Source organism: Megascapheus bottae, chromosome 9 (genome assembly GCF_031878675.1).
Source record: "Megascapheus bottae isolate mThoBot1 chromosome 9, mThoBot2.hap1, whole genome shotgun sequence".
Taxonomy (NCBI): Eukaryota; Metazoa; Chordata; class Mammalia; order Rodentia; family Geomyidae; genus Megascapheus; species Megascapheus bottae.
This window is the reverse complement of record NC_143517.1, coordinates 46,878,408-46,893,409: the sequence shown is the minus strand read 5'-3', so window position 1 is coordinate 46,893,409 and position 15,002 is coordinate 46,878,408. Positions and strand designations below refer to the sequence as shown.

General features: G+C 34.0%; 1 pseudogene; it reads left to right on the top strand.

Annotated features, from left to right (window-relative positions):
* The first annotated feature begins 824 nt into the window (after positions 1-824).
* LOC150059140 (protein Churchill pseudogene) lies at positions 825-1,155 on the top strand (annotated as a pseudogene).
* Positions 1,156-15,002: the final 13,847 nt, after the last annotated feature.

Sequence of the window (15,002 nt, the reverse complement as noted above, 5' to 3'; positions counted from 1 at the left end):
ACTTATGATGATTATTAAATAATTATTCAGTGATAAATTTTAACCCATTAATTAAAAATTATAGATATTTCAAGATGAATGTTTCATACGCATATTTTCAACACGTATACAAAGCAAATGTTTAAACTGTATTTTATATTCTATAAATATATTACTCACAAGAAATTATTTTTTCAGAAAGGATTTCCATTTGGTTTTGTAATATTATTATTGCAAAGCTCAAAAGCCTGCGTATAATGTTATATAAGAAACACCAGATGGTAACCATATCATGTTATAATGAAATTTGCAAATGAAAACTGGAGAGGGAAATAATATTCCCAATGGCCGATATGATGAAATAATTGCTTGCTAAAGAGACAAAATTAAATACTTTCATATGTTAAAGCTAAAATGCACATCAGAAATATTTCATAAAGTAACAACCACTAATATTTACCCAGGAAGTTTAGGTTTCAACTATAATTTACTAAAAAATTACAGATATTAAAATTGAAATATCAGTTCAAGAATGACAAACAAAATGAAAATAATTGTTTTCACCTTTTATTGCTATTGCCCATAAAAATTAAACGTTTAAACATATATTTGGCCCTTTTGTATCACCCAAGTATTTCTACATTATACTTACCCTTGATGTACCCTCTAGTTTTATTTGATTTCTCGATCTCTATCATATTTACATGATCTAATGAAACCTCAAATTTCATAATTTATAAAAGTTCAATAGGTTAATATATTCCCCTTTAGTGAAAATTCCTTTGCATTAAACATTAAAATAATGGGGAAGCTCTGGAGGTCGGTTCCCAATAAACGGCGTGGCGATGTGTGGGGACTGTGTGGAGAAGAAATATCTCAACCGGGGTAACACCCGTCTGGAGAATGGATCTTTTCTACTGAACTTTACAGGATGTGCACTGTGCAGTAAGCACGATTTTATGCTGAGTACTAACAACTCTCTGAAAGAGGAGGATGGAGAAGAAATAATTACCTATGATCATTTGTGTAAAACTTGTCACCATATCACAGCCAGTATCATTCAGTATCATGGCTGAATTTCAGGAGTACAGTACGCTGTGTGTACGATGTGGCAAAGTTGAAGATACTATCAGTATTCTCCCTGATGACCCTCGACAAATAACTCTGTTATTCTAAGATTCCTAGTTCTGTTGTAACCACGTTGGTTAGTTTACAATACAGCAATCCTGGTGTTTTAGCTAATAATGAAACTTCTTTGCATATTTTAATTAATTTATTTTTTGTTGTTTTGCTGCTTAAACAGCAATTCTCTGAATGAAAAAGTAATGGGGATTCACAATTCCATAGAGTCAAACTCTTTTGCCCAAGTTTCTAGTTAACAATTATCTGACCCAAAAGTAACTAAACTAAGTGCACACGTACGGCCCAGATCATGATTTTCCATAGAAGGAACCAGAACTCTCTGGGAAAATGACTGGTAGAATAAGGCAGAAAATATGCAAGATGAGCCTTGCAGCATCTAGGCCACAAAAAAAAAATATTGGAATAACCAGTAGAATGTCAGATAGATGAAGGAGCAACTAAAGAAGCTCCCCTAGTTACCACAGCTGCACAACCTGAACAAAGAAATAAATGAAGTGGTATTGGATTATGACCCAAACTACATAATAAATATCTATGAGTCCATTTGGATGTTAATATGTGATTTAATGAATGAGCTGGATAGATGGATGAATGAATGGATGCAAGCAAACAAATCTCTCACAGGTAATTTGTTTTTTGCCATCCCTGGAGCTTGAACTCAGGGTCTGGGTATTTTCCCTGAGTTTTTTTTGCTCACAGTGCCACATCCAGCTTTTTCTGTTTATATGGTACTGAGAAATGGAACCCAGGATTTCATGCATGCTGGGCACGCACTCTACCACTAAGCCACATTCCCAGCCCTGGGTAAACAATTTCATTTGAAGCTCATAGTATGATCTTACATGGCCCTGCTAATTCTTGATCTATTAGAGAACATGTAATTAAACTTTGTTTGGGGTATAGATTACAAAAATTTTAAACAAGATCTTATCCATGTATTTCATTGTTCATACCATTTTTCTGTGTTGTGTCATTTTATCTTCTAGAATGCCATATGTGTCTGATAAAATAAAAACTTCTTAAATCTAGTCACATTGAATCCTTATTTCCTGTTTAAATAAAGGGAAAGTAGGCAAAAAATAATAGAAAAGAATGACCTCAAAGATCTACTTTAGTCAACCCAGCCTTCCTGGGTGATAACAGCTTATCATAATACACAATTAATAAAATGATTGTTAAAATTATACATGCAAAATTTAGACTTAGAATTTTGATAGTTACAAATCATATGTGATTTTTGACATAAAATTTCATTCAGTCATCATAACTACTTGTGTTATCTCCCAGCCGTACATGCACACAATGGGTTACTTGAGTCATTCAGTATCAGAAAATCTCCCTGAATATATGCTGTTGTTATTAGCATTCTATCTCCAAATATATACTTAGCCTGTTGGTTACTGATTTTTACTGCTCTCCTAATTTTTATTATCTATATGCTATAAACTATTGTTAATGAAATTCTTCATAGTAACTTTCAGTTGGAAGTGCAGTAAATAAATAGAACAAAATTGTTTAAGTACCTGGGCCCTTTTACCATGTCACCTACAACAAACTGAATTTGCTAGGCTTATTTTATTCTTAGTAGATTAATAATAAACAGGATAACAAATTTAATATTTAGTAAGTATATAGTTTCCTGATAGTAGATTATATGAATTTATTAATTTTTGAAGTCATTTTTAGTTTAAGTCAAAATTGTTGAATAATGATGAAACATCACCTATGAATTAATTCAACTCTGTTATATTTGTAAAGATCCAGTATTTAATTTGTTGATATACTGAGATTCCCATGTTGTGGGAGAAGTAAGTCTAATTTTTTTTCCTATGAATCTTTTGCTTTTGAGGAAGATGGAAAAAAATAGAAGATTTGTACATGCAATGATATATCTGGGAGATGCCTGTCTAGCTGTATAGTGCAGCCAGCTGCTTGTGCAAATCTTAAATTCTATTGATTTACTTGATTTGTAGCTTATGGTAAGACTGGTTTTCTTTGAGAAGTTGACCTGTACTGTCCTCCTCTGACTAATAAGGAGGCTCATTCTCATTGTTAATTCTTTTTCAAAGGGTTCCATAAGCTGTGGGACAAAGCTTCTCCTACATAGGACTGTACTTTAACAAGAATTAAGTAACCCACCTAAGCCCTATAAAGATGTTTAGCATTACTCAGGAGGTTGAGATCTGAGAATCATGTTTCAAGAAAATCCGATTTATCTCCAATAAACCACCAGAAAACTGGAAAAATTGCTGTGACCCAAAGTGGTATTGAGCTAAAGAACTTTAGGGACAGCGCCAGGCCTGAGTTCTAGCCCCATGACCAGCAACAACAAAAAAGATGTTTAGAAGTTCAGTATTCCAAAACTATAATTAAGATGTTCAGCTGTGGCACCAGCTTTTGCTTTGCTAGCTGCTTCACTACCAATCTGTGCTACTGCCATCTTCCTTTCTCCATTAATGATGTCTAGCAGAGAACCAAGTGTAAATGTAAAACATGTAATTTGTAAAGCCCTACAGCATCACATAAATATGCCTTTTTTTTCAGTCACAAGATTCAGCACCAATAAAATTACCCAGGCATTCAAAATAGCACTCTAAATTTAGATTGACACATGAAATGAAAATTCTCTGATTTTATTCTTTGATCATCCCTAGGGTCACTTTCATTTTCAAGCCAAGCATTTCATGGACTGCATAATCTAGTTAGTAAACATTGTGTTCTTTCTTTTCTTCTCTTTCTTCTTTTAAATTGAGTATATAATTCCTTTTTCCATGGTAGCAACCTTTTGGTATTGTAGGGTATTAGAGAATCTTAATCTGTAATTTAGTGACATGAATTCATAACTCAGTGTAGACTTTAGAGGCTAGGAAATATGAAATAAGACAAAAATGGTAGCTTTGCATAGTAATGAAGAAATGACATCACTGAATAAATCTGCAGAAAATGTTCAGAGTGAGACTGATATTGATAAAAGTGAAACATCTTTGATCTACAATGGAAGTAATATATTCATTGTGAAGGAATGTAGTTTATCTCAAGGCTTCTGGGATTCCCATTAAAACTAATATTCCTGATTTCTGTTACAGATTCCCAATGAAACATGAAAATAACAGCAGTAAAGAATGTTATTATTTGATTTAATATTTTTAAATTTTATCATACAGAGGGGTTACAGTTGCATGATTTAGGTGATGAGTACATTTCCCTCCCTCATTCTCTCCCAACTTTTCCCTTCCCAACTCCCCTCACCACAAAGTTGTGTAATTCATTTCCAACACAGTGTCAAGTGGGTTTCATTGCTGAATTAGTTCAACCTTTGTCACATGATTTCTGTGCTTCCCCTTTCCCTCCCCAAGTCATATAAACTTGTATACAAGACAAAGGGTACAGAAATCATAAAAGCAATAGCAGGGAATAAAGAAAAAAGGAAATAAGAAAAGAAAAAAAAAGAAGCACAAACAGTACAATCTAAGACTTCACAGTTTACAACTTGGGGGATAGAGGAGAAGTTGTAGGGAAGAAATGGGAGAAAATGAGGGAGAAGTAAGACTGCTCAAAAAGAAATGTACTCATTATCTTATGGAGCCCTTTTGCTCCTCTCCTAAAACTATCCTCCTTTGTTTTCACTGTGGAAATGCTTTTCTATTTAAGTAATCCTGCCCAGGTACAATTATTTGTCTCTTATTGTCCATTGGGTTTACTTATAGATTGATAGGCACATTCGAGTCATAATAAATGAGGGAAATCATGGAGCCTGTGTGTCTTATTTTGGATTTTTAAGTCCTAATATTATGTATAAAAATGGAGAAAATTTCTGCTGACAGATCTGTAAATGTAGCATTCATGTAATCACAAATAGGCAATGAAACAGGAATAATATTTAAGAATAGTACCAGATAAATATTAATTTCATATACCCATATTAACATAGATGCTACAAGAGACCTCTGCTCTTTCTATCAGTGACCTCTACCTTTCTATCTGAAACACAAGAAAGGTCAATATGTTAGTGAGTTATGGAGAAGTTATCAGAGGGATACAAATAGGAAAGTATTTATTTAGCATGGATACATGCAACACATTTTGTTTTTAAATGTATACACATTGTAAAAGATCATTGTCTATTAATTGTCACATACTTATTTTTGTTTTGAGAAAATACAAAATCTACTCTTTTTGCCCTTTTCAAGAATATTGATATGAACTTCAAAGATCAATATTGCACATTTAAAACTCATATTATTCCTCCTAATGGAAACTCTATAAAGTATGAACATGATATGTCAATCCCACTCCTATGCTAACTGCTAGTAATCTTACTACTCTTAACTCTCTGATGAATTCAAGGCCTGTAGATTCTATATGTAAGTAAAATCACACACTGTATTTCCAAGTCTTATTTATTTTACTTAATATAATATTCCAAGTTCACCTAGGTGAGTACAAATAATAAGCCTTATAGTCAAGAGGTCTCTAAAGGCACATTGTGAATTTAAAGTGTATATAATTATAAATAAGTATGCTGTCCTATCTGCAAGCTGAGTAGCTAAGAGCTAAGGAAGCCTGTAGCTGATCAGTATAAGAAGCTGGATGTTTCCAAAGAAGACCCAAAGAAGAGGCCAGGAAGTTCGGTGGAGTCGATTTTCAAAGGCTGAAAAAGCTGATGTCTGATGATGGTGGTCAACAGCATGAACAAAAGATAGAGAGAAACCCCAATACTGTTTTCCATAAAGACCATACTAGTCTGTATCTCTACACTCCACTAATCCACATCTCTACAAAATACAGAAGTTCCATTTCTCAATATCCTCACAATGGCTTCATCTTTTTAATGATTCTTCCTGGAGCTATGGGTTTGATATACCATTCTCTCTGATAATGACCGATACTGAATGAATTCTCATCACACTTCAGTTCATTTCTTTATATGAATTCTTTTCAGATGTGACTATATTAGACCTTCAGACATTTTGACTTCAGTTATTTTCTTGCTATGGAATTCTCATACCTTATTTATTTTAGCTGTTAACCCTTCATCTGTTATATGGTTGGCAAATACTTTCGCTCAAACCATAAATTGTCTCTTCTCTCTGTGGATGAATTCCCTTGCTGTGCGGAAGCTCTTCAGTTTGAAGTTATCCCTTTTGTCTATTTTTGGTTTAGTTGTCTGGGCTTTCACAGTCATACCTATAAAAAATGCCCAAACTATGTCATGAGGCTTTCCCCCAGGATTCTTCTTATAGTTTTATATTTTTAGGTCTTAAATTTAAGTGGTCTATTTAAAGATGGCTTTCATACATGATGTGAAATAGAACTTGATTTCATTTTTCTCTGTGAATATCCAATGTACTAATAACTTTTAATGACAATATTATCTTTTCTGCATTGTTTATGCTTCCGGCTATCTTGAAAATTTGCCTCTTTTTGTTTTTTATGCCAGTACTATGGTTAGAACTCAAAGTCTCATGTTCTCACTTGGCATTTTTTGTTCAAGGATAGCTCTCTATAACTTAAACCACACATCTATTTCTGTTTTTTTTTTCTGGTAAATTGAAAATATGAGTCTTATTGCAATTCTCAAAATTTCCCCTTGTTAAGTACCTAGGATTGTGAGTATGAACCACCTGTGCCTGGGTCTTTTTTTTAAAGATGTATATTTTTTACCTAACTATCTCTTAATTTGCAATTATCCAAGAAAGTTTTATAAGACGTAGCTTTCAGTTATTTTATTCTCTTTCACTACTGACACTCAATTTAACTCATCAATTAAGGTTATTGAATAATAACCTTAGAAGCATTGAAGTAATGCTTCTATTATTTCTAGAAGTTTTGACCTGTTTTTCACAGTTTTTCTCTCTATTTTTTGCCAGTCTTGGCACTTGAACTCAGAGCCTGAGCATTTTCCTTGGCTTTTCTCAGGGCTAGAGCTCTACCACTTGAGCCACAGCACCACTTCCAGTTTTTTTCTATGCATGTGATACTGAGGATTCAAACCCTGATCTTCGTGCATGCTAGGCAAGCACTCCACTAGTAGGCCAAACTCCCAGCCCAGTTTTTCTCTATTTTTACTATTGTATTATTTTCTAATGAAAACAAATGTGTTTTGTTCTTGGAGTAGAATCTTCATTTTTTAAAAAAATTCTAAACGTACAGACACACTTTATATGCAACCTACATGATGAAAGATTACCTAGAACTACAGGTGTAAGCCAAGCATCTTATTTGGGGGCTTACATTTTGGGGGTAATGGAAAGAATAATTTTTTGAAAGTTTTTTCCCTTAAATTCTTCTTGGCTTTGCTTTAAGAAATTCTTTCTGGAGATATTTTAGTTGATACTTTCTTGACTTCACAAAGACTACAAAACTAGGATCAGTTTTATGTTATAAACATTCTGTTACATTATCTTCATCATTTCTATGAGATAATTTTAGTCATGACTGCAAGGTCAGTATTGGCTTTGAGTTTCTGTTTCTCACAGAAGAATTTTTTCCTCAACTATCAGATCAGGAGAAATAAATTTCATGTTCTCCAGTGGTAGATAAAAGTTTTTACAGTCATTTTCCAGTGATGGCTAAACTAGCTTTTTTAGAGTATATTTATTAGGAAGCATAATTCTGTCTTTGTCTGAGATTTTTATGCATTTTGTAAATGCTGAGCTCCAAAAACTATTGACACAAGGCTCCTATTTCTATGCCACTTTCCAACACTCAATCTTAACACTCAATTTTTAATTAATATAAAGGACTTATCTTTCTCCCTTTCTACATATTATACATATAAACAATTTTGGAATTCTAAACCTTTGAAATAAAAAAATATTTCCTCATCTACTGATCCATATTCATCCAATGTTGTAGCTGAATATTGTTTGAAGTTAGAAATTGTATCTCAAGTGAGTAAATGATTTAGAAATCTTTCTGTATCTAATCTCCATTTGAATTTAGTAGATCGGATTTTCTCTTGCTTTCCAGGTGGCTAGTTTAATAACAGATGCTCAATCTCCTATCATGGGAGCATAGATCTAATAATAATCTGAGCAAATTCAAGTTAAACTACAGTAGGTTGTATGTCTGTTTCCAAACACTTGTCTACAGTTCACCTACAAAAAGGACAAATACCCTCACTCATTTCAGTGATCCCGAAGTAGGATCAACTACAAGTTTGTTATCTAGTTTATACTGGCATATTTACTCTTTAATTCAATCAGAAGAGAAAAGCATGTCCCCAAAAGAATAACAAGAATAGCAAAATGAAGTGATCAGATGCAACAAAGGTTTCCACCAGCTCTGTAATCATGACAACAGTGTTATCAACAATTGTTGGAAATTGGAGCTAGTAGCTGAGGGAAGGTGACAATTTCTACAGGTACAATAACAGTACAACTCTGAAGATACTATGTGGGCCCACCAGAATGGAAACTGAATATGTTAGAATGACTTCCAAGATCCAACACAAGGGTGAACTCAAGAAACGCTGAGATCCATACCAAATTAATAGAATATTTGGTCTAAAGGTATTAAAGTATTAAAAGTTGGGCACCAGTGGGTCACACCTGTAATCCTGGATACTTATGAGTTCAAGACTCTCATCTACAATTAACCACTCAAAGTCCAGAAGTGGTGATGTGGTTCATGTGGTAGAGTGCTAGAATGCTAGACTTGAGAACAAAGAGGTGCAGGAACAGCATCCAGGTCCTGAGTTCAAGTCCCCTCAGCTAACAAAAATATAAAGTAGCAAAACAAAACTTTAAAAAGAAATTCCCATGGAAGAAATTTCAGGGAAAAAATGGAAATTAAACAGGGTTAGCTTTGTGATTATTTTTAATGTACTAGATGAAGTTATTTTTTCCTGTTTTTCCCCTATGGTATATCACATGTTATTACTGTATCTGACTCTGGTACCTGGTATATTATATATTATTTGTTTATTTGAAAGAGGGAAGGAAGGAAAAAAGATGAGTGGGAGAAAATCATGGTAAGGGGGTAACAATGTTCAAGAAGTAATGTACTTACTACCTGATTAACTGTAGCCCCTCTATACATCTTTGACAATAAAATAAAATTTTAAGAAAAGTAAGCAAAAAATAAGATTTTTTGATGAAAGATACATTGTTAGTGAGGTTCTGGTGCCATATGCCTTATGCCTCCTTTTCAACAAGAGACTGAGATCTGAAAACAGTACATGGAATCTAGCCTGGGCAAGAAAATCTATGAGTCTCTTCAATTAACCACTAGAAAGCTAGAAGTAGTGCTGTGGGTCTAAATGGTAGGAGCTTTAACCCTGAGCAAACAAAGCTCAGGGATCTGTTTAAGCCCTCTGACTAAGAAAAGGAAAGAAAGGAAGAAAATGAAAGAAGGAAGGAAGGAATGGTTTGAGTTGCAAACTGACATTCTTATGAATTTTTACATAAACTGTGACTTGCCTTTCAAAGAATGCCTTCTATGCAAATTACTGTTACTAAATTTAGATAGTTAACAGTATTTCTTAAGGTTCATGATGTGATTCAATGACTGGCATTGATAAAATTTGAAGATAAGAAAATATCCTCATGTCTGACACTATATATTATAGATTCTAGGAGCAAATTATTTTCTGAAAAGATCAATAGTGATATTAATGAATGCTTGTGATGAAATTATATATTGAACTCTGTCAACACTTGGGAACACTGAGTAATGGAGCGTGATTTCCAGATGAGTAATAATCTTTGTTATTGGAAAGATATAAGTGGAAAAGAAGCAATGAATTTTAATGTAGCTAAGCATAAGAAGTTCATTGCTACAGCTGCAGATGCTACAGTGCCACTATGTGTAACTACTTATTATCATATTTTGATGTAGCATCAAAGAAGAAATATTAAGCCATTTTCAGCTTTATAATGTGAACAGTCAGGTTTTCCTTAAACAATACACATACTAGAAATATACATGATATTAGATTTTCAAAACTATAATTATTCTATTCTATTAAAGATATAAAAAGAGATTATTAATAATGCCAGTATTTCCCATATTAAGTAATTAGCAGGTAATTACACAGGGACATACAGGGAGGACTGGCTGTAAAAATAAAAAACTACCTTTCTTTTTCGTGTTTTAGAAATATACTCCAAAGGGGAGACTGAAAAATCAAAGCCCTCAAGAAGCGAAACTCTTAGAAAAACTAAACCTAAACACATCTATTCCACCAATAACTACAAATAGACATAAAATGAACCTTAATTCATCTTTTTAACTGCATTATAGATGCATCATTAATGCATCATTTTACATTTAAAATGAATAAAATTAAGGGGTTTTCAGCCATCTGTGACATTATCATCTCATTCAACTTTCATCACCACAACATTTCCTTTTCTTTGTATGTGTACATGTGTATTAGAAACACAAAATGAGTTTGACCTGTGACACAAATTGTAAATATATATGTATAGAGAGAAAGAGATACATATACACAGATAAAGAGATATATTACATATGTGTGTTTGCATATATACTTTATATGTATATATTTATATATACAGACATGGTTATTAAACTGTAGGTACTGTTTTGTACAGTATTAGAATTCATTTATTTAGCAGGGATGTAATTTTACAACAATTTTTGAGAAAATACAAGAGGACTGTAAATTTGGCTAGTCTAAAACTAAATGGACATTCGAGCTGCTCCCCCCCCTTCTGAACTTGTTCAGAATGTTTATACTTTTGTGCTTTAGCTTATGCCTTTTCCAACTTCTTTGTCCACAATAACTTCAATATGTATTCAAGTTTTATCATTAAGGCTACTTCTATAATACCTGGCTGTTTTCATAAAAAATGAGTCTACAAACAACTTCGATCCTTTATGGGTGGAGTTAATTAAATAAATATGTTGCATGCAGTTGTTTACTGCTTCCTTCCACGCTAGAAAATGCATTCCTTATGAGTGTGAATAGTGGGTGGTATATGAGAACAGGTCAATTCTTGAACAAATGAACCAGAAACCAAAGTACATGCCATCATTTAATTGTATCACTTTAGAACTTCAGTCTAATTATCTATACCTTATTTGTAATTATAACTGATCACTTCCTTTTTTAATCTAGATTCACTTACCTCATCTTAGATTGCTGCTAGGCATTTAATTAAAATTCTACCTCTCTGGAGAGTTATCACTGCTAGATTGTTAAGTGTTTATAAATAGAGCTTCCAACTTTGGAAGATCACAATTGTGAAGGTTTTGGAATTAAAGAATACTTTTTCTTAGCATTTTTCACATGCACATCAGGCTTAAATCCTTAATTATTTGTATTTCTCCTGCTTTCTGAATCTCTAGTCAGAAGTCCCAATCTTTTGTTTGATGGTGTACATTTCACCATAGTGAAACATTTAATGAAACTTTATACATGATAAAGGGCCTCAACAATCAGCAATGATAAAAATGCAACAGTACTGCATCTAACCCTACTTCAAAATCTCACGGCTACCTAATTCACCTAACTGACCTTAAATACAGTGTTTCCCTTCAATAGAACTACTTATTTTATGTGTGTAATCATATCTTACAGTGCCTATGAAAGCACAATATTTCATTGTCACTAGCTTGTTCATATGTCAGTAGAGTGCTGCTTTTCAGTAGAACAATTTAACAACTTGTATGCAAGCCTGAGTTTTCCTGAAAGAGCAAGTAGAATTGCTTGGTCTTTCTCTAGTGTCACAAGTTTAAACCATCATACCCAATAAGTAACATCCTGATAGCTCATGCTTAAGCGACCTACTTAGCTCAAAAATCTATTTAGCTCAAGTATGAGAATTAAATAACTCAATCTGGTAAAAGTTAAATCTTCAAGTTGTTCAGAACATCAGAGCCACTGTGCCTTGTGCTATCACAGCATTTTCTATGTTAACTTGCATTTTCCCATAGGGAAATATATAGGACCGTGGTAATCTCTTTGATATCACTCAACTTTGATATCAAATTTTATTTGTTCCATAAGCACAGATTTTAAGTAGGGAGCTTTTAAGAACTAGAAAGGATCGGAAATTTTCATCTGACTTGAAATCTAACAAAGTGGCTCACTGCAGTGTTATGAAGGCTGAGAGCAAACCTGAGTTTCCTAGGTCTTTTTTTTTTCTCATAGTACAGCATGACCATCAAGCATATTCTTGTTCCCAAAATGGGGAAGGCTTTGTGACTCCTGCACACACCAAAAGGTGCATCACAGGAGAGCTTAGTAGCCTCCACACACCATCAGCAAACACAGCAATACTGCTGAACATCTTCCATGCCAATCCTTTCTCCATAAGCAGTTAAGTGGTTACACAGGAAGCATGTTATTGTTGTTTTTACCTGCTTTGTTGTGTAAGTGACTAACGACAAAGCTGCTATGGTAGGAGGAGACAGGTCAATCATGAAGACTTTAATACTCAGCAAAAATATTAGAAGTGATCTTGGCTTATGGATGACTGACTTAGTCAACATTACAAATGTTGCAATTCTTTTGCACAAAGAATTCCATAGTCTTGGACTTCCCTTATCCATCTGTCACTACTTTACCCCAAAAATTGTTGCAGCAAAACAGAACTTCTTAAACCAAATAAAAGCATGATTGTATTTATAACTACTGTGCTCATGGGTCAGTCTTCAGCTTTCACTTGCCTTTTCTCTTGCTCATGTAACTTTAAGCTGCCTTTTATACAGACATCCTTGTGTTCACATAGCAACTGACAAAATGTCATTGAAATGACAGAGGGTCTTTGCTGGATAGTCTTTATAGCCAGAATTATCTGCTACCACCCACTTCTCCATTTCTTAAATGGTTGAAAAAATTTCCACATATTCAAATTATTTTTCAAATTTAAAGCATGTCTCACTTCATATTATTTTCTTCCACATAAGCACCTTAAGCAAGCATACTTATTCTAAATGAAGTCATTAAATATTATATGGAAACTTCTAAGAACACTTTTTCACATAAATTTGATTCTAAAAAATTGTATACATGACATTAAACAATTTTGAAATTGAGTACCTAATATCACTAAAGTGTTTATTGAGTATGACCCAAGATTTTGACATATAAAAATAAGTCCAACAATTCTTTCCTTGATAAAACACACTAATTAGAAGACAAATAGAAGAGTGTACAATTAATGTTGCAACCTTTCATGCCCAGGAAGTAGAAATAAGAGAACTGTGATCTACTCTAGGATCAAGGGAAAAAGGACACTAACTGAAGGCCGGGAGTTTGGCCTAGTGGTAGAGTGCCTGCCTAGCATGCACGAAGACCTGGGTTCGATTCCTCGGCACAACATACATAGAAAAAAGCTGGAAGTGGTGCTGAGGCTCAAGTGGTATAGCTCTAGCCTTGAGAAAGTCCAAGGATAGTGCTCAGGCCCTGAGCTCAAGCCCAGGACTGGCCAAAAAAAAAAAAGACACTAACTGAAGCATAAAGCATAACAGACTAGAGATATGATTTCAGTGATAATGCATTTGCTCAAAAAGTGCAGGGTCCTAAGTTCAAACATTAGTATTGCAGGAAAAATTGTTAATTTTATAATGTAAATAGTTCCTTTGGATTGTACTTGAATAAGATTGAATCTTAAAAAAAACAATGTGTATCTCCTAGTGCCAGTGGCTCATGCCTGTAATTCTAGCTTCAGAGGCTGAGATCTAAAAGATCATCCTTCAAAGCCCTCTAGGCAATGAAGTCCATGTGACTCTTAGCTACAAGTAATCAAAGAAAAAGCCAGAAATGGGGCTGTGACTCAAGTGGTAGAGTGCTACTCTTGAGCAAGAAGGAGCTCAGAAACAGGGGCCAAGCCCAGAGTTCAAGCCCCATCTTTCCCCCTCTCCCCTATGGTTTATCTCATGTTGTTACTGTTTCTGATTTTGTTACCTGGTACATTGTATATAAGTTTATTTGTTTATTTAAAATAGGGAAGGGAAGGGGAAAAACCAAGATGATTGGGAGGGGAAGAGGGGAGAGAAAGTAAGAGAAAATGTAACATGTTAGAGGAGTAATATACCTACTACCTGACAAATGTAACCATAACCCCTCTAAACATTACCCCGACAATAAAATACAATAAAAAATGTGTAGAAAAGACAAAAAAATGTGTATGACTATGTAAAATTTTAGTTGTTACAAAACCTTCTGATTTTCTATTTCCTTATCTGTAAAACAGGAATAGTAAAGTAAACCTGAATTGTTTACAATTGGTTAGTTACATAAAAATGATTTCCAATCCAGTATAACTAAATTAGACATCTTCGAAAATTAACACCTAAAAACACACAGGTTGAAAAAGCAATAGTGGAGCTGTAATTGCATGGGTTCTACAAGGAAGGAAGGAAACTGGCTACAGAAAGGGAAATAGACTTGAAAGGTCAGGTCATCATTGTAGAGACTGAAAAGAGTAAAAAAATCTTAAATAATATCAAAGAGACTAAATCTATGGAACACTTGTTAAATGCTCAAGATTATTCAGTAATTTTTGTGGTTTAACTTGCAAGTAATTTGTTTTGAAGATATTTCCTGACAGTCAACTTATGGTCCCAGATGTTTCTTACTTCTGCTTCCTTCACATACTTTTTTCCTCATGAATCTTGTGCCGATTGTACTTATATGCATCAAGTTTATTCACAAATATCAGGAAGGGCAAAGGACCACAATTCTTCCCATGAAAAGCTTTGCAAAGAGATTGTCTCTCAGCTGGGAATTTGGCCTAGTGGTAATGTGCTCACTTAGAATGCATGAAGGCCTGGATTTGATTCCTTGATACCACATGCATAGAAAAAGCCAGAAGTGGTACTGGGGCTCAAGTGGTAGAGAACTAGCCTTGAGAAAGCCTAACGACAGTGCTCAGGCCCTGAGTTCAAGCCCCAGTACTGGAGGA